Raw genomic sequence first — 20,356 nt, 5'->3', positions numbered from 1 at the left:
GAAACATCTGGGGAACTTTAGAAAAACACTGCATGCCTAGTCTATGAACTGGTCCAGGGTGGGGCCCGGGCTCGGTAATTTCTTAAAGGTCCCAAGTGACTCTGATATGCAGCAACAATAAGAATAGTTATCAAAGCAAAAATTTTCAAATTTTTCTAGAGAACATGTTAGTATCTTTTAGAAAATAAAAAGGTTCCACAGTCAAAGCAGGTTTCTTTCCTGCAATATTTCTCAGAGCCTGTAAAATGCAAATGTGCACCATGACTTGCCACACGGAAGACACAGTAGTACATGGCAGACGTCCATGAGTGCTGAGCGTTCCTTCTTTCAAGCAGCCATGCGGTTAGCAATCCCTGCCCAGTCTGCCTCCTATCCCCCACTAGCCCAGGCTGGTCCTGTCCTCCATCGCCTCCCACCTGGACTCTGGTAGCTGCCTCCTCCTTGCTCTCCCACTGGCCCTATAATTCACTGCTCACAAAGGTGGGCTAGCAGAGATCCTCTGGGCACACAAAGTTTGAAAATGCTTCTGTTCCCACCTGAGACTTCCTGCAGGGTTTCTAACTGTCACATGATTGTGGAAAGGACCTGCCTTAAGGTGAAGGCAGCGTCACAGACAGCAGAGCTGTTAACAGAATAAATGTGGGTCCTTGATGCCATGTTGAGCTGTCATGTCACCAGCCTTGAAAGAGGCCCAAAGAACCCTTGGACTTGGGGCTGGGAGCCCACCTGTTTCCTGATGGTTTAAGCCAAAACAAATGGGGTTTTCTATTACATGTAAGCCCAAAGCATCCACACTATATGATCTCTGCTAAATTACCCTATTTATTGGTCATAAGTTTTCATCATGTAAAATGACCTTAATTATTTGCTTTTCTTATTCATTGTCTGTCTTCCCCTTCTGGAATGCCAACTCCCTATTTGTGTCTGGTATGTCCCTAGTACCCAAAACAATGCTTTCCAAAGGGTGGAAACTCAGTGTTCATTGAAAGAATGACTGAGCTCATTTAACTCTTTCAACACAGTCTACGGCCATACTACCCTGAACACGCCCGATCTCGTCTAATTCTTTCAATAGCTCCAAAGGCAGGTGTTACAAATACCAAATTCCTCCCCACAGCCACGGAGACCCTGCATGGTCTGCCCTGTTCCACCCGCATTCACGATCCTACATGTATGCCGGCCATCTTCCAGTTCCTTCCCAGAGTGAAGCTCCTCCCCATACCCAGGATTCCACTGACGCTGTTCCCTCTACTGGCAGTGCTCCCCCCACTGCATTAAGGCCGACTCATCCTTCAGGCCTCCTCTCCAACGGCAGTCCTCATGACAGTCATCTCCTGATCAATACAAACATGTCAGGGCCCGGTTGGACATGCTCTCATGGCTCCTCCATCTGGGCACTCAGCACAGATGTAATTACAGAGCTGCTTCTGTAACAACTTACTTAGATTTTGTTTCTTCCACTGATCTATGAGCTCCAGGAAGGCAGGGACCCCTCTGTACTTCCAGAGCCCTTCGAAGACCTGGCACACAGTAGGTGCTTAATAAAAACCACACCTGCCTCTTGTGGCCAAGACATTTGCTGCTCACGGAATATCCATTTTCAGCTCCTTGCAGTTGTCCAGGGTCACACAACTAGTTCCAGGAGTGACTGGAGTGTATTTTGTCACTCTCTAAGTTCTGTTGTGTGACCCTCTAGGTCCCTTGTCCTGCTGTAGTGATCCTGGAGGCTGTGTGTTCCAGTCCCGAGGCTTCAAGACAGGGAGCCTGCTAGCCTGGGTCCCTGATGTACAAGGTTAAGCCCCATCCTGATATGCCTTATGTTACGAGTAAGAAATTGACATGTGATGTGTCCCCAACTCCAGGATTTCAGGATTAATTTGTTACTGCAGTAAAATCCTGCCTATCATGGCGGTCCTGGGGATAAATGACAGCAGCTAGTGGAAGAGGCAATTGTGGTCACAGACTGGGAGGTGAGGAGCAAGGCAGTGGGCTCCAGCTATCGGTACTGAGCCTCAGTGAGAGGACAAAGTGGGAGACAGAACAACTATAGATGCTCCTTGACTTAAGATGGGGTCATGTCCAGATAAGAACAGCGTAAGTTGAAAATCCTGTAAACTGAAAATGCATTTAATATACTTACCCTACCACACACCACAGCTCAGCCTCTCCTACACTTACATTAGCTTACAGTTTGGCAAAACAATCTTGCTGCTGCTGCCCAGCACCACAAGAGCATCTTACCACATACTGCCCAGTCCTGGAGAAGATCAAAATCGAAAATCTGGAGTATGGTTTCTACTGGATGCATGTCGCTTTCGCACCATTGTCAAAGTTGAAAAATCGCAAGTCAAACCATCATTAAGTTGGGAATCGTCTTCACTCCCTGGGGAATTGCCACTTTCGGTTCCTGATGCAGGAGATGAAAGGACTCAGAGCCCCATCTCCCTTCAGACAGAGCTTGCCTCAGAGGTCCTCATCAAACACAGCTCCTTAGGGATCACAGCAAGTCTCAGGCCCTGGGGATGGGAGGAAGCTGCTCAGAAGTCCTAATACCCTAGAAAACACTATTAGCTGGAGGAAGCTGAAACAGCAAGGCTGCGTGAAGGGCCTGGACTAATCTGGGCTGACAGCCTTCCCATGGAATCACCCACTGGGGCTCTGCCCTCCTGGCTCCATCGCAGAGAATAAATCATACTGTCAAGTCTAATTTGGGACTCGGGTGATGGACTGAGCAGAGCATCTATGCGTTCTGGTCATAGAGGTCAAGGGCAGCCCATGTGCTAGGGGCCAGTGCTGAGAGGCCTGAGGACTAGATGGGAAGGGGACTGGGAGGACAACAGCTGTGGGTTTCCAAACAGACCAAAGAAACTCCTGTCTTCTCCCACAAAATTTACGGTCCAGGCCTCAATTGTACAAGCCCTGTTCCCAGAGCACAGTTCTAACATATCCAGGCACCACACAAGCTTGGGGCTGGCCATAAAACAAATACATTTTGTGAATAAATAATCATAACAGCAACAGTTAAAGTTTATTATCTTATGGGCAAGTGACTAAACAGCCTAACCTCCGACATGTAGTAGGAGCTGATGAATGGAAACACCATCATCACGATTATCTCATCTATTACGTGACCACTCTGTGCCAGGTACTGTTCTAAGTACTCGAGGCTCATAATCACCTTTCAAGGCAACCTTAGGAGAAACAGAAGGTCTCAGCATACCATCTTTTTAGGAGGGTATGCCCGTAAGCCTAGTGCCCAACACAGGACCAGGAAATGGTATATGCCCAGTCAATGTTTGTTGAATGGATGGATGGAAACCCAAGTCCAAACCCTTCATTTTAAAGAGGAAGGGGTAGAGATTCAGAAAGAAAAAACTGCTACTAGCTGTATCTCTATTCCTCTTCTAAGGCCCACCAATGCTTCCAGGCGCCCTTCCTGACCCCCAAGCAGGGCTGGGCGTCTGCCCTGGGCTCCCATTGTCCCCCGGCTCCCTCCATGCAGCCCTGAGCACTCTGGGCTATCACTGAGGGTCCTCACTGGATGAGAAGCCCAATGAGTGCAGGACCCACCCAGGCATGAAGTTGTCTCATTCAAACTTCAGTGTGACAGGGACAGGCACAGAGAAGATGCATATTAAATGTATGTTAAGTTGACCAGCAGAACCCTAGAAAAGGAAGAACCCCAAGGCCAGAAGCCTCATTCTGGGAATGGAAAGCACAGATACCATACAACTGTTTGGGAAAGGGAGGCCAAGAGAAGTCTTCTCAGCCATGTACAAAATGCCAAGGGCTGCCAGGAAGACAAGTGAACTGGTGCTGCTCACCAGGACCCAACCAGAACCAATGAAAGGTAGTTACAGAGTCAATGTGATTCACAAGAAAAGTTGTTATGATCAAAATTCTCTGAAACAAAATATGCTGCCCTCTTCCTCCCTTGCTGGAAGAATTTAAACTGAGGCCAGAGAGCTACCTGTCTGATCCAGAGAGCTACCTGTCCAGGACCTCTTAGGAGGCAACGAAGTCCAAAGTCACAGCTGTGGAGAAAAACTGCAAAGGTTCCCACCCCGGCTCCTCTATTTGGCAAATGGCTTTACCACCCTGGGCCTAGTTTCTCAGTTTCCAAGCCATTCGTCTGGGGAGATTACAGTAGCAACTTCACAAGCTGGGTGTTAAGGACTGAAGGAGATCACGCACACTAAGTGCTTCCAGAAGGGACTTGGCACAGTCAGCACCCACTAATGTTAATTGTTTTTCTCCCCCTGTGGGCTGCTAACCCAACTGACACTCTCAATTCCCTTTTTCTTTGGCTTCCTCCTCCTCAGGAGAGGCTAAAAAGCTAAATGAAATTTCCCACTCTCCGTGGAGCTAGGGGAGGCCATGTGACCCATTCCTGGCCAATGAGATATAAGTGGAATCTTTGGGGAGGAGGGGACTTTGGGAGTGCTCAAGCAGTCCAGAACTGAAACACACAGGCTGTTGTTGGAGTTAGGCTTCCTCCTCCTTGTTCTGGCTGAAGCTGCAGCAGCAATCTTATAACCATGAGGAAAAGGCCAAGAGAATGAGAGGTTCCGACATGAACATGACTCGGGCTCTCAGCTAATGGCAGCCAAGTTACTTCCAGGTTTACTGTGATGGGAGACAAACCAATCCTCGTTTGTTTAAGCTGACCTGAGCTGGGCTGTCTGTTCTTGCAGCTGAAAGCCATCCTGACTAATGAACCTAACATGACATAAATGGCTTGCTCGGGGGCATATGTCGTTTGCCAAACATAGTTCAGGTTCCTGGTTGAGAATCGCAGATCTAGGGGAGAAAGAGTGAAAGGCCAGCGAGCACAGTGTTCACCAAAGCTCAGCTGCACTTCCTTTTCGGCTGCATCCAAGTTCTATCTGTACAATTACTTATTCAACATCTTTAAATCAACTCACTCCTGCCCTGGCTGGGTAGTTGGTTAAAGCATCATCCTGACATGCCGAGGCTGCAGGTCGATCTCCGGGTCAGGACACATACAAGACTCAACCAGCGACAGCATGAGTAAGTGGGACAGTGAGTCGATGTTTCTTTCTCTGTTTCTTCTCTCTAAATATCACTACGTAAAAAGAAACTCACTTTTATGCGTACATACATATACATATATTTAGAAATGAATCTGTGGCCCTGGCTGGTGGTGGTGCAGTGGACAGAGCGTCAACCCAAAGTGCCGAGGTCACCAGTCTGAACCTGAGGTTACTGGCTCAATCCTGAGGTTGCTGGTTCGATCCCTGGTCAGGGCATGTATATGAAACAATCAATGGATGCACACTTAAGTGAATTAAAGATGCATCTCTCTCTCTTTCTCTCTCTCTCTCTCTCTCCTTTCTCCCTTTCTCTCAAAAAAAAAAAAAAAAAAAAAAAGAGAAAAGAAAAGAAAAAAAGAAAAATAAATAAATAAAAATGGGCCTGACTGGTGGTGGTGCAATAGATAGTGTTGACCTGGGACACTGAGGACCCAGGTTCAAAACCCTGAGGTCACTGGCTTGAGCATAGGATTATCCAGCTTGAGTGCAGGTTCACCAACTTGAGCACGGGATCATCGAATTTCCCATGGTTGCTGGCTTGGGCAAAGGTCACTGGCTTGGCTTGAGCCCCCTGGTCAAGGCACTTGATGAGAAGCAATCATTGAACAACCAAAGGATGCAACTATGAATTGATACTTCTCATCTCTCTCCCTTTGTATCTTGTCTGTCTCTTACTAAAAAAAATAAAGAGAAATAGAATCTGTGTTACCACCAAAATGTGAGACAGAAATCCTCTGCAACAAAGGTAACTCAATAAATACAATGAACCTGACCCGGTGGTGGCACAGGGGATAGAGCATCAGCCTGGGATAACAATGAGGACCCAGGTTCAAAACCCCAAGATCGCCAGCTTGAGTGTGGGCTCACCAGCTTAAGCATGAGGTCGCTGGCTTGAGCAAGGGGTCACTGGCTCAGCTGGAGACCCCCAGTCAAGGCACGTATGAGAAAACACTAAGGTGCTAAGAGTTGATGCTTCTCATCTCTCTCCCTTTTTCTCCAACAATAAATAAATAAATACAGTGAAAACAAACAAAATATATTCATCCACATACAACTAAAAATGATCTGATAAGCATAATTTGGGGTCCGTGGACTAGCAAGAATTACTCATTTTTGTCCTCTACTGGGGGAAAAATATCAGAAGATTTGGCAATACTTGACATTTTCAGAGAACAGTACACTACAGGTAAGTAGAAACTATCCCTCAGAGAGGGGACAAATTTTTCTATTTGCCATGAACCCTGATCCAAAGTGAGATAATTTGTTTAATCTCCCATTGGGTGGTGGAAGAATTCGATCCGGCACCTGCCTTACTCCACGGAGGGCCTCCTCAGAGAGACCATTCCGGATCATCTTCTCTAAAGTCACCCCTGCTTACTCCCAGTCAGTCCCCTTCCTACTTTCCTCATCTCAGAATGACTTGTCCCCACACAATTTATACTGCGTTCACTTGTTTATCTGTCTATTTTTATCCTCCAGTAGAATGTCAGGGAGAGGATTTTGTCTGTTTTATTCAGCCCTAAATCTCTAGTGCCTGGAACATACCAGGAGGTGCACAAAAGCATATTTATTGACAAAGGAAAAGAAGCAAATGTATGAGGAAATGAATTCCCATCTCCTGCTTTCCAGTTCCCGAGGGGTTACCAAGTAGAAAAATAATGCTGGTTCTCTTGAAGTCTCAGAGGCAATAGTAGAAATTCACTCAGACCTTGGGACCTTTCACCACATTAACCAGGAATGTGCTAGAAAAGAATGAGTATCTATGAAGTAATACAGAAATGTATTAATAGCTGAAAGCTGAAATAAATGAGAAGGAATAGGTATTCCTTTCAGAATTATGCGGACAATTAATAAACGTGGAGGAACGAGGGGCATACAAAAATCACCATCAGGGAAATGCCACAGTAATAATTACTGCAGGTAAGATTCACCTAACCAAGGCATACAAAAATTAGTAGGAGGTCTGAGGAGAAATAAACATAGTCTCAAAGCATTCCCCCACTCCATCCAGAATATCTATTCATTACAAAGGGAAAATGTTGCTTTACAGTGGAGAAATCCAGCAGACAGCACCTTAACCAAGGGGTCCAGGTTACCACCACCGGTGGTAAGACGTGGACATCAAGGACCCCATACAATGCACTGAGGAGGGCACATGATCTCTGTGGTGTTCTGTCAAATAATGTATAACCCTCATCTAGCCATGAGAAAACACCAGAGAAACTCAAAAGGAGACATTCCACCAAACAGAGTAGTCCTCTTCCAAGGAAAGACTGAGGAACCATGACAGATTGGAGGAGATATAGGAAACATGACAACTAAATGCAATATGGGATCCTGGCTAGGCTTTTGGGACAAAAAAAGGCCATCAGTGGAAAAACTAGTGAAATTTGTCATTTAGTTCACAGTACTGGACCAGTTTGAATTGCCTGGTTTTGACAGTTGTGCTAAATTTATAAAAAAAAAAAAAGTTAGTAAATAATTGTGCTAAGAAGCATCCTTTGATGGAAAACTGGTACCTAGAGACTGTCCCACAAACCAGCTCCTCATATCCAGGCAGAGCCTTCGGCTAGGATGAAAGAATGTGATGGTACCCAATAAACAGCCAAGAGAGAAGTTACTGGCTAGATTTACTCAGTCCCCAAAGCTCGACTGCTCTCTGCAGCTGAGCCAACATCACTACCTGTACCCAGAGCCTGGATGCCAGAATCTTCTACTCTCCCACTTTCCACACTGCTAGGGTCTCTCGGTGCTTCGAGGGTCAGACAACCCCTCCCCAAGCACCCTAACTGCATCCTCCCAACAAAGGACGGCATCCCCCTTAGGCATGCCCCAGCAGGAATGCCACACCCTCCGAGGCCCACTCCCCTACGCAGACTCTATCCCAAAGAAAGAAGAGGGTGTTCACTAACAAATCCCCCAGAAATTCAAATGTAACATATTCAAAATATTTATATTATAGATATTTACCATATTTACATATTTAATCATGCATACCTGTACTATAGTTTTTGCCTACAGAGAAATAGCACATACACACAGGTGGCTGGGTGATGGGGCCATTTTCCATCATGACTGTGCTGACAGTTACACACCTGTATGTTTTGTCTGCACTCAAAAACTGTATACCCAAGAGTAAACTTTACTTTCTGTATATTAAAAAAAAAGTTTAAAAAGTTTAAAAAAAAAATCATGTGACACACTGATGTATGCTATGAACAAAGATTTCCAAGGCATACTCTTGTGGAAGACAGTGAGTGGGAAACCGCCACAGAGGCATCCATTTAGCATGGCTTTTTTCTTTATATAGCAAAATAAAATAATAGGTGTGTATGTACATCAGGAGAAATGTTCATGAGCAGAAAGAGGTCTGTCAGGATACCCAGCCAACTTGTGACGGTAATTATCTCAGAGGGATGCTAGGCTTGCAGGTACAGTGGGGCAGTGAATGAGACTTCTGCCTTTCCCTTGATACTCTTTCGAATACATTTTTTTTAATAATAAAGAGGCTTATGTGTCCTAGTTGTAAAGTTTAAGCAGACAAACAGTCACGCTGTACTCACCCTTAGTATGTTCTGCACTCTAGTGTGCCTCGAGGGTCCCAGAAGAGCTGGTGTCAAAGACTGTGTACCTACAGAGAGGAAAAAATGAGGTTATGTCTTTGGCCAGGCTGAGCCTTCCTGCTACAGTACCCATCTGTCATTCACGAATTCACTCCCTCAACAAACATTTATTGAACACCTGCTCATGCTGGGCACCGAGAGGACACAAGTGACCGAAACCAAGTTGATGTCCTTGGGGGCAGACATCCCAGTAGGGGAGGAGACGATAAACACATAATATGAATGCAGGGAGCAGGGGGAGGAGAGTGACAGGGCTGCTACTTCAGAGTGGTCCGAGGAGGCAGGAGGAGAGGGCAGACACCTGAACAGAGGAGACTACCAACTACATAATTATCTGAGAAAGAGCTTTCCAGGCCAGTGCATGGCCAGCACAAGTGCCTGAGGCAGGTGTATACACGCGGAGCACTGGAGTGGTGGAAGATGAAAACAGGGAGGCGACAAAGGCAGATGGTAGGTCATTATGAGGACATTTCCTTCAGGCACCTGTAAGGAGTGGCAGAGAAATAGCATTTGTCTGACTTGTAACTATATTATGATATTAATTTACACTTTCGAATATTTAGTATGCTTGTTCATATGTGAATGGATTTCATGAAAACTTTATATTAATATATACTTTTAAATATTTAGTATAGTTATTCATATTTGAATGGGTATTTCATGGATGAACGAATGCCTTCAGGCTGAGAAGCCATTGTCTATCTTGTTCAGCATCTCATTTCAGTTAAGGCCAGGAATTTACTAAGTCAAGGAGAAGTGATCTGAGAGGCTAACGCAGAACCTCCCTATACAGAATGACCATCAAATACTAACTCCTATGGCCAGGTTTTGTCCTAGCAGACATGTGCCAACTCATTTCACTCTCCTAATAACCCCAAGAAATAGATACCATGCTACAGAATGTTAGGGTTAAATTGGTGCCTTTAAAGCTCAAATTGCCCTCACCCAACGTCCATAGGGCAACTTCTTCAGTAAACATCTGTAATGCTGGTGGCTGAGGCCAGGAAAGTTCACATTGGACTTGGGCAGACGCTAGAAAAACTGCAGAGTTGGAAAGGGTTAGGCCATTCCATTTAATAAAGTCTCACACGGTGGACAAGCACACAGGCAGGGCAAACCACCTCTCAGGCAAACAAACAGCAAAATGGCCCCTCACAGCAGCGGACAGGCAATCCGCGCATCTGCGATCCCCCTTAGCGCAAGCACCCATAGCCTTATATAGACTATGCACACGTGCCTCTGCCACGTGCTTAAGCATTAATTAAGCAAAAGGCTTGCAGCTGGTAAACCAGTGAGCAAGCCTAACACAGCTGCCCCACATTCCACTCCTTTAAAAGATTGCTCACTTCAAAATCTACATGCTAGGGCCCGGGCCAGTTGGCTCAGTGGTAGAGTGTTGGCCTGGCGTGCGGGAGTCCCGGGTTCGATTCCCAGCCAGGGCACACAGGAGGAGCGCCCATCTGCTTCTCCACCCCTCCCCCTCTCCTTCCTCTCTGTCTCTCTCTTCCCCTCCCGCAGCCAGGGCTCCATTGGAGCAAAGGTTGCCCAGGTGCTGAGGATGGCTCCGTGGCCTCTGCCTCAGGCGCTAGAATGGCTCTGATTGCGGCAGAGCGATGCCCCAGATGGGCAGAGCATTGCCTCCTGCTGGGCATGCTGGGTGGATCCCGGCCGGGCGCATGCGGGAGTCTGTCTGAATGCCTCCCCGTTTCCAACTTCAGAAAAATACAAAAAAAAAAAAAAAAATCTAGATGATAGGAAACAGACTATGGCAATAGCAAAAGTTACACAATTACAAAAGTGCCCTTCACAATGTTTCCTGAGCACTTGGCCCAGTTGTCACCTGGAGGCCCACCTCTAACTCCCTACCCCAGGGTAGGTGGGAGGGCCTGTATAGTCCAGGGCTGTGTCCATGGAAACCATAAAGTGTCCTTGGTGCATCTCTGCAACCGGATGAGAACCAGTGCAGGAGGGCCTCCACAGGTGCCACCCCACCCCTGCTCCCCATCAGGGTCTCTCATAGTATTGTCCACAAGCGATGTGACTATACATCAAGGGAGCAAGTGCCCCCCATGGGTCGCAGTCCATGATAGCCAGCCCAGCTGTCTATGCAAATCACCAAGGTAAAGGCCCATTACAGGCAACTAGCCATACAGCTCTTTATTAATGGACCTCAGCACCTCCCACACTGTCCTGTCCGTTGCCACAAGCCCCATCCAAACCCCTCAACAAGCTCACAGGGCCTGGTGGGGTCAAACACATTCAAGGCCTGTGTCACCTTAACAGTTCTCTTAGCTGCTCCTGTTGTAAAAAACAGCACCTATTACCTTCTAATGCCAACACCTGCTGCACATTAGAAGGGGACCAGTGATTGCCAATTTCACATGGGGCCTCTGGCCCCCGCCCATCCCTGTTGGATGGGTCCCTGCCCTTCCCCCTATTCAAATTGGGACAATGGGTCTTGGGGATCATGTAACATAATACCATCCATTTTCCTGGCAGATGCCGGGGCCACCCGCTTCCCCTACTTTTTCAGCGGCTGGAACCTCTGTTCTGACTCAAGCTGCCGCCAAAGCTCCAACAAGACTTTACTAGGCTTGCCATCTAATTTCTATCTGCCCTGGCCGCAATCAGATCTACCCACATCTGTATTTGGGTAACTTGCACAGGCCCATTTCTCTTGTTAGCCAGGGGGCAGCACAGGCAGCAGCCTCACAGCCCTACAGTCCATCTCTGTTCCAGAGTGTGCACAATGCCATCTACCTCCTACTCCTGCAGCCGCACCAAGCAGGCTGCCAGTGGCTCAGTGGGTTTCTGCCTAAATTTCCCCCAACTCCATCAGCTCTGCCCGGGTGTAGGGCTGGACTACAGAGTGCTCAACTACCTGGGGAGGAGGCTGTGGCTGCCCCTGAGGGACTCTTGGCTGCTGGGTCTTTACCTTCTTGGCGACCACTGGCCAGGCTCTGAGTCTGCGGATGGCAGTTGCAGCCTGAGCCTCTCCCTCAGAAGAGTCGGAAATGCCTGCTCCCACCGACTCAGAGCCACTCCGCTAGCAAGAATGCAGCTCCATCTTGTCTGCCCGCTTCGGCTTCTGTGGCTGCCGGCTCTCAGCCTGAAGCCAACTCTCGAGCTCCTGGACCCACAGTTGTTTCTCCAACAGCTGTTGCTGCCAATGTTCAGCTTCCAGGGAAAACTGCAACTCACGAACCCGAATTCTTCGTCCAGAGACAGCTCCAGTTCTAGGAGCCACTGGCGCTCGGCCTATTCCTCACTGCAACTCTCGGACCCTGTCAGCCTCCCTCTCCAGTGCTCGCTCCAGTCCACATGGTCGTTGGTGCTCAGTATGCAGCTCATCCTGGAGCTTTTGACCTCGCTCAACTTCTCGCACAGAGTTCTTGGTTTCTTCTCACAGGATTGTAAAAAACAGCAGGCCCATGGTCCCCAAAAGGACAGCCATGGGGAGCCATAACAATGACCAGTCCTGTACCTCACCCCTCAAGGGTGGCTGAGGCTCATACCCATCTGCACCAAACCGTGCCCACTACACCAGATGTAATGCTGGTAGTCAAGGCCAGGCAAGTTCACATTAGATTTGGGCAGATGGTAAAAAAATTGCTGAGCTGGGAAGGGTTGAGCCATTCGTTTAATGAAGTCTCACAACAGCGGATAAGCACACAGGCAGGGAAAACTGCCTCTCAGACAAGAGCAAAATGGCCCCTCACAGTGGCGGGCAGGCAATCCGCCATCCACAGTCCCCCTGAGAGCAAGCACCCACAGCCTTATATAGGCCATACACACATGGCACTGTCATGTGCTCATGCACTAATCAAGCAAAGGGCTTGCAGCTGGTACACCAGCAAGCAAGCCTAACACAGCTGCCCCACAACATCTCCCTCGCCCAACCTCCCTTCCCCTTAAGCAACTCCCCCTACTCTGGGAAGGTTCTAAAAAATGTCCTTGAGACAAGCCCATCATGAGGGGCCCGAGGGTCGGGAAAGGCAGACAGTCTGCAACCAAGGCAACTAACCCTGATATGGTAATCTAAGTATGACCAAGTGCAGGCAACCCCATGCCAGCAAGTGCCTGAACCCATGTATCTACCGCCCCTCCCACAACTCCACACTGACACCCTTTTGCTGGTCTCAGCCCATTTGCACCCAAGCACTTTTAAAATAAACTTTCTTTTTGGAACACACTAGCCTTGTGTTTTTGGTTTCTCCTGCGGTGTGGGGCAGCTGTTAGGCTTGCCTGCGGGGTTACCGGCTGTAAGCATGTTGTTACCTGATTGGTGTGTGGGTGTGTAGCAGCACCACGTGTGTATGGCCTGTGTAAGGTTATGGGTACTTGTGCTCGAGACAGATGGGGGATTGTAGATGGCGGATTGCCTGCCTGCCACTGTGAGGGGCCATTCTTGCTGTTTGTGTGCCGGAGAAGAGGTTCTCCCCTGCCTGTGTGCTTGTTTGTCCCGTTGTGCAACTTTATTAAACGGTGTGGCCCTAACATTTCCCGGCTCCGCAGTTTCTTTACCACCTTCCCGAATCCAATGTGAACCTGCCTGGCCTCGGCCACTGGCATTACACGTAGTTCTGTCTTTCAATCTGCATTCTGGTGCTGAAACCCGGGAGGTATGTGTGAGAGACAAGTCGAGGTTGTAACCCCAGTCCCGAGAGGGGTGAGGTTTGCTACCTGGGGAGTGGTGGGGAGTGGAAGCTCATCCCAGGCTTACCCCCTGATCCTGCCTCCCTTCCCTGTGGAGTGGAGGGACTAGTCCCCCCGACCCTCTGGCCACGCCTCCTGAACTCACCAAGAGGGGAAACTCCCTGTGTGGAGAAAAACTGAAAACTGGACACAGAGCTACTGCCCTCTCGTTCTGCCCTGCCACATCCACACCTGGCAATAATCACATTCAGGCGAGTGACTCCAGCAGCTCTATAATCGGGCACTTTCCCGACCTCTCCTGCATCTCTTCCGAAGGCTCATCCCGCGGTCCAGCACAGTCCATTCCCTCCTTATAGATTACTAGACCCTCACCCACCACATCATGGGGAACTCTCAATTCTCCATTCCCCAGACAACCCCTTTAGGTTGCCTCCAAAAATCCTCCAAACACTTAGTCTTACACTGGATCTCAGGCTGTCAGCGAAACAAGAAGTGATCTGAGATCCTCTATGTCCAGGCCTGTTTGCACTCAGATCACAACCGACTTGAAAATTCTTGCTTTTCCTTATTTTTTCTTGCTTTCCCTCTTTTTTTTTTTTTTTTTAATTTATTTATTTTTACAGAGGCAGAGATAGACAGGGACAGACAGACAGGAACGGAGAGAAATGAGAAGCATCAATCATCAGTTTCTCGTTGCGCGTTGCGACTTCTTAGTTGTTCATTGATTGCTTTCTCACATGTGCCTTGACCGCGGGCCTTCAGCAGACCGACTAACCCCCTGCTGGAGCCAGCGACCTTGGGTCCAAGCTGGTGAGCTCTTTGCTCAAGCCATATGAGCCCGCGCTCAAGCTGGCCACCTCGGGGTCTCGAACCTGGGTCCTTCCGCATCCCAGTCCGACGCTCTATCCACTGCGCCACCACCTGGTCAGGCTCTTGCTTTCCCTCTTAAATATCCCTTCCTCCTTCAATCCTGCCAACCACAGACACACACCCCCATGCCTCCTCCTTCTGCTCCTCAACCTCCTGATTCCCAGGACACAGCCCAGCCCCATCACCACCAGAACTCCCTCCCTATTCAGTGCTGCCACTCTCCTCCCAGATTATCCCCCTGACCCTTTCTTTCCCAGCGATTCACATATATTTCATCTCCCAATCAGCACCCAACATCAGGCACAAGCTGCAGAAGCTGGAAAACAGCCCTCAAACTCCCCAAGGGGACCTTTTACACCTGGCCTTCAAGGTCTTCAACAATAGGGACAAAGAAGTCCCAAAATAAAAACTAGCTCAATTTCAAATGCTAGCCACTGCCATCAAGGGCCTGCAGACCCAATCCCAGAGCACTAAGGACGGTCCAAAAGGCAAAACTCATCCTATTAACACCCCACCAGGTGTTACCTAGGTGCGGCAATAAAGGTCATTGGGCCCACAAGTGCTCTAATCCAGGCCAGCCCTCAAACTGTGCCTCCTTTATAGTGGGTCCCATTGGAAATCAGACTGTGACCTAGACCTCTCTAGGTAAGACCCCCTCCCTTCCTAGGCTGTCTGGCCCCCTCCTTTCCAGAGCTCATAGGCCTGGTCACTGGAGACTGACAGTGCCTGGGGATGAGTGCCCACATCTTCTGAGCCTTGGGCAAAACTTGATAGTAGCAGGTAGGCCAATTTTTTCCTCATAAATACTGGGGCAATTTACTCTGCCTTACTGGGGTATGAAAGTCCCCTCCGCCCTGGCCGGTTGGCTCAGCGGTAGAGCGTCGGCCTAGCGTGCGGAGGACCCGGGTTCGATTCCCGGCCAGGGCACACAGGAGAAGCGCCCATTTGCTTCTCCACCCCTCCGCCGCACTTTCCTCTCTCTCTCTTCCCCTCCCGCAGCCAAGGCTCCATTGGAGCAAAGATGGCCCGGGCGCTGGGGATGGCTCTGTGGCCTCTGCCTCAGGCGCTAGAGTGGCTCTGGTCGCAACATGGCGACGCCCAGGATGGGCAGGGCATCGCCCCCTGGTGGGCAGAGCGTCACCCCTGGTGGGCGTGCCGGGTGGATCCCAGTCGGGCGCATGCGGGAGTCTGTCTGACTGTCTCTCCCTGTTTCCAGCTTCAGAAAAATGAAAAAAAAAAAAAAAGTCCCCTCCAACAGACTGCGGTCTCTGTTGTGGGGATTAATGGCTAAATTTCCCAACTCAGGTCAAATACACTTCTACAATGCATGCTAAGATCCCTCACTTTCAAACACGTCTTTTTACTTCTCCCCTCCTGTCCCACTCCGTTACTGGGCCAAGATACTCAAAATTAAATACCACCCTCATTTTCTATAACCTCCAAAATCCTCTTGGCCCCCACCTCCACTTTCCTCCTACTTCTACAAAACTCAGAGGAAAAAATTTTCAACCCCCTTTACAAATAGTAAAACTCAGTGTAAAGAGGGGGGAAAAAAAGGCAGAGATTCCAAGATGGCAACAGAGTAGGCAGACATTCCAATGACCACCTCCCAGGACCAAATTGGATTACAACTTAATTTAAGAACAATTATCGTGAAAAAACAACTTTGAACTAAACAGAGGCCTCTATAACCAAGGATCACAGAAGAAGCCACACCGAGTCATGTAGGAAGTACAGAGATGTGGTGGGGGCTGCCCCGCTCCCAGGAGCGAGGGGCAGCAAAGTGTCCAGAGGGACTCTCACTGTGGGTAGAGGGACCCTGAGAAGTGGGGGTCCTCAGCCGCAGGCCCAGAGCCCAGCCTAGAGCCCAAGTGATTAGAAGAGGCAACCAGACAGCATTGAGTGGTGAAAGAGCAGGGTTTCTGTCTGCGAGAAAGAGCTTCCAGAAACACAGATTCTGTCTTAAGGGCCCACATAGAAAATCTCACAGCCACTTACCCTGGGCTCTGGGGGCTGGAGAGCTAAGAGGACTGGGTTGCATGAGGAGAGTGTAAAGTTGGAGGCACAGGCAGAGACACAATGATAGTGACCGGAACACCTGTGTTGAGTCATTTTCCAATGCTGAAGTGGCCATTTTCATGGGAGGAGCATTCCCTTTTCCCGCACTAGCCTGGAAAAGGCAGCTAACCCACCCTCAGAAATCTCTCCAGCTTCAGCCAGGGCATAGGGTCGTTCCAAAAGGCGAGGAAGCAGGGGGTGGGTCAGTGACTCAGGTTTCCAGTGAGACCCACGCTACGGCTCTCCCCTCTGCTGAGCATGCACACCACCCCAGGGAGAGCTGGTGGGCAGACCACATTTCTGGATCTCAGAGACCACACACACCATACTACTGTGGCCACACCCTATTGAGGTTTATAAAAAAAAGTCTGGACAGACTAACCACTGGCACCAAAGAGCAAGCCATGCTCACTACCATACTAATCCCTAAAAGGATTAGGCCTAACCCTCCTGGGCCCAGAAAGCAGCTAGCAGTCAGAGGCAGCAGAAAAAGGAACTCAGGAAAATTCAGGCTTTTCTGTGGCTCACCTCATTGGGGAGAAATAAAATTCGAGTATCCAGCAGAGGCTGAGGGATTGAGCCCTGGAGCAGGGGCCACAATCCCTACACTGAACTACTGCCCAAGAGACCTGAGAAGTAGGAGGTCCCACTAACGTTGTATTCCCAACCTAAGCTGCCCTAACCCAACAAGCTTGCAATCTGCACAGGGGGTTGGTTAGGTGAGGCCAGATGGGCCCACACTATAGTCTTTCAACAGAACACTCTGAAAGATGAGGCAGCTGCAAGAGGAGGAGGAACAGCTCTGAAAAGTGTAAGCAAATCTTACACAGCTTGCAGCTTTTACGCAGCTGCTGAAAGCTCTAAGCAGGGGGAAGCTGATCCTTATAGACAGGTTGGCCTCTCCCACACTACCTAGGCACAGAAAGAACCAACACAAACAGCAAAAAAGAGCAGTAGCTGCTGAAAAGTAACCCACAGCAGACTACAAACAACAGATGATGCCAACCAAAGAAGATCTAGAAACAATACAACTGATAGCTGAAAGCAGACAACTTAAACCCTAGACTCAGCTAGCTATTCAAACAGCACACCCAAAGGAGGAGTCTATATACAGAAAAAATGGGAAGACAGAGAAATGCAACCCAAATGAATCAATAAGAGAAATCCCCAGAAAAAAAAAAACTGAATGAGATGAAAGTAACCAAATTACCAGATGCAGAGTTTAAAATAATGATTGTTAGGATGCTCAAGGATCTTAGAGCAACAATGGATGGACATAATGAGCACCTAAATAAAGAGATAGCAAGCATCAAAAAAGACATTGAAATCATAAAAAGGAATCAGTCAGAAATGATAAATACAGTATCTGAAATGAAAACTACACTAGAAGGAATTAACAGCCGGCTGGGTGAAGCAGAGGATCAAATCAGTGATTTAGAGAACAAGATAAACAAAAGCACGGAAGCGGAGCAGCAAAAAGAAAGAGGCTTAAAAAGTCTGAGGAAACTCTAAGAGAGCTCTGTGACAACATGAAGAGAAACAACATCCGCATCATAGGGTTTCGAAAAGAAGAGAAAGAAAAAGTGATAGAGAACCTGATTGAAGAAATCACAGCTGAAAACTTCCCTAAATTGATGAAGGAAAAGAATCACACAAGTTCAAGAAGCACAGAGAGTGCCATTAAAGAGGAACCCAAGGAGGCCTGCACAAGACACATCATAATTAAAATGCCAAAGTTAAGAGATAAAGAAAGAATACTAAAAGCTGCAAGAAAAAAAGCAGTCAATTACCTACAGAGGAGACCCTATAAGGATGACATCCGATATTTCAATATAAACACCTGAGGCCAGAAGGGAATGGCAAGAAAAATTCAAAGTAATACAAAACAAGAACCTACAACCAAGACTTCTTTATCCAGCAAGGTTAATGTTTAAAATTGAAGAAGAAATAAAAAGCTTCCCAGACAAAAACAAACAAAACAAAACTAAACTAAAACTAAAGGAATTCATTACAACTAAACCAATACTGCAAGAAATGTTAAGGGGCCTGCTGTAAACAGAGCAAAGGGGGAAAAAATCTAGAAAAAGAGGATTGTAGATTTAAAGAATAAAATGGCAATAAACAACTACATATCATTAATAACCTTAAATGTCAATGGATTAAATGCTCTAATCAAAAGACATAGGGTAGCTGAATAGATAAGAAAACAGGACCCATTCATATGCTGCCTACAAGAGACTCTCCTCAAAACAAAAGATACACATAGACTGAGAGTGAAGGGATGGAAAAATGTATTTCACGCAAATGGAAAAGAAAAAAAAGCTGGGGTACCAATACATATATATATCTGACAAAAAGACTTTAAAACAAAGGCTATAGTCAGGGATAAAGAAGGTCACTACATAATGATAAAGGGAGCAATCCAACAGGAAGAGATAACAATTATAAATATCTATGTGCCTAATATAAGAGCACCTAAATATGTAAAGCAGACTTTGATGGACATAAAGGGAGAGATCAACAGCAATACTATAATAGTAAAGGATTTTAATACCCCACTAACATCATGAATAGATCCTCAAGACAGAATATTAACAAAGAAACAGCAGCTTTAAAGGACACACTAGATCAACTGGATTTAACAGGTATCTTCATAGCCTTTCACCCTAAAGCAGCAGAATATAATACATTCTTTTCAAGTGCTTATGGTACATTCTCTAGGATAGATCACATGTCTAGGGCATTGTTTTACTTAATTATGCCTTCTAGGATAGGACACAAAACGAGTCTCAATAAATTTAACTGAAATCATATCAGGCATCTTCTCCGATCACAATGACATGAAATCAACTACAATAGAAAAACTGAAAAACACTCAAACACTTGGAGACTAAATAGCAAGTTATTAAATAACAAATGAGTTAACAATGAGATCAAGAAAGAAATAAAAAATTTCCTTGAAACAAATGAAAATGAACATACAACAACTCAAAATTTATGGGACACAGCAAAAGCAGTCCTGAGAGGGAAGTTCACAGCACTATAGGCATACCTTAAGAAGCAAAAAAAAAAAAAAAAGCTCAAATAAACAACTTAACCCTGCATCTAAAAGAACTAAAAAAGAACAGCAAGTAAAGTCCAGAGGGAGTAGAAGGAAGAAATAATAAAGTTCATAGTGGAAATAAATGACATAGAGGCTAAAAAAAAAAAATACAGATCAATGAAACCAAGAGCTGGTTCTTTGAAAAGGTAAACAACATTGATAAACCTTTAACCACTCACCAAGAAAAAAAGAGAGAGGACTCAAATAAATAAAACTGGAAATGAGAGTGGAGAAGTAACAACTGACACTGCAGAAATACAAAGGATTGTAAGAAGATACTATGAAGAACTGTATACCAAAAAATTGGAAAACCTAGGTGAAATGGACAAATTCCTTGAAACATATAATCTTTCAAAAATCAATCTGGAAGAGCCAGAAAACCTAAACAGACCAATTACAACAAATAAGATGGAAACAGATATCAAAAAACTCCCAACAAACAAAAACTCTGGGCCAAATGGCTTCACAGACGAATTCTACCAAATATTCAAAGAAGAACTAACTCCTATCGCTCCTCAGACTATTTCAAAAAATTAGAGGAAGGAAAACTTCCAGGTTCCTTTTATGAGGCGAGCATAATCCTCATTCCAAAACCAGGCAAAGACAGTACAAAGAAAGAAAACTACAGGCCAATATCCCTGATGAATTTAGATGCTAAAATTCTCAACAAAATATTAGGAAACCGGATCCAGCAATACATGAAAAAATCATACATCATGATCAAGTGGGATTTATTCTGGGGAGGCAAGGCTGGTACAATATTTGCAAAGCAATCAATGAGGTTCATCACATAAACAAAGGGAAGGAGAAAAATCACATGATAATATCAACAGATGCAGAAAAAGCATTTGATAAAATCCAGCACCCATTTATGATCAAAACTCTCAGCAAAGTGGGAATACAGGGAACATACCTCAACATGATAAAGGCCATCAATTACAAACCAACTGCCAACATCATATTCATTGGGCAAAAATTAAAAGCAATCCCCT

The 20,356-nt window shown here is 46.7% G+C and overlaps 1 protein-coding gene across 7 annotated transcripts in view; it reads right to left on the bottom strand.

Moving 5' to 3' along the window:
• Window positions 1–20,356, bottom strand: part of SIPA1L3 (signal induced proliferation associated 1 like 3) — a 337,072-nt gene that overhangs the window by 183,478 nt on the left and 133,238 nt on the right. For all 7 annotated transcript variants that reach the window (XM_066242143.1, XM_066242139.1, XM_066242137.1 and 4 more), the window contains one exon: window positions 8,618–8,685. The gene's annotated coding sequence lies outside the window, so the exon portion shown is untranslated. The remainder of the gene's footprint in view (window positions 1–8,617; window positions 8,686–20,356) is intronic.

This window comes from Saccopteryx bilineata, chromosome 9 (assembly GCF_036850765.1).
Source record: "Saccopteryx bilineata isolate mSacBil1 chromosome 9, mSacBil1_pri_phased_curated, whole genome shotgun sequence".
Taxonomy (NCBI): Eukaryota; Metazoa; Chordata; class Mammalia; order Chiroptera; family Emballonuridae; genus Saccopteryx; species Saccopteryx bilineata.
This window is presented reverse-complemented; position numbering and strand designations above follow the sequence as displayed.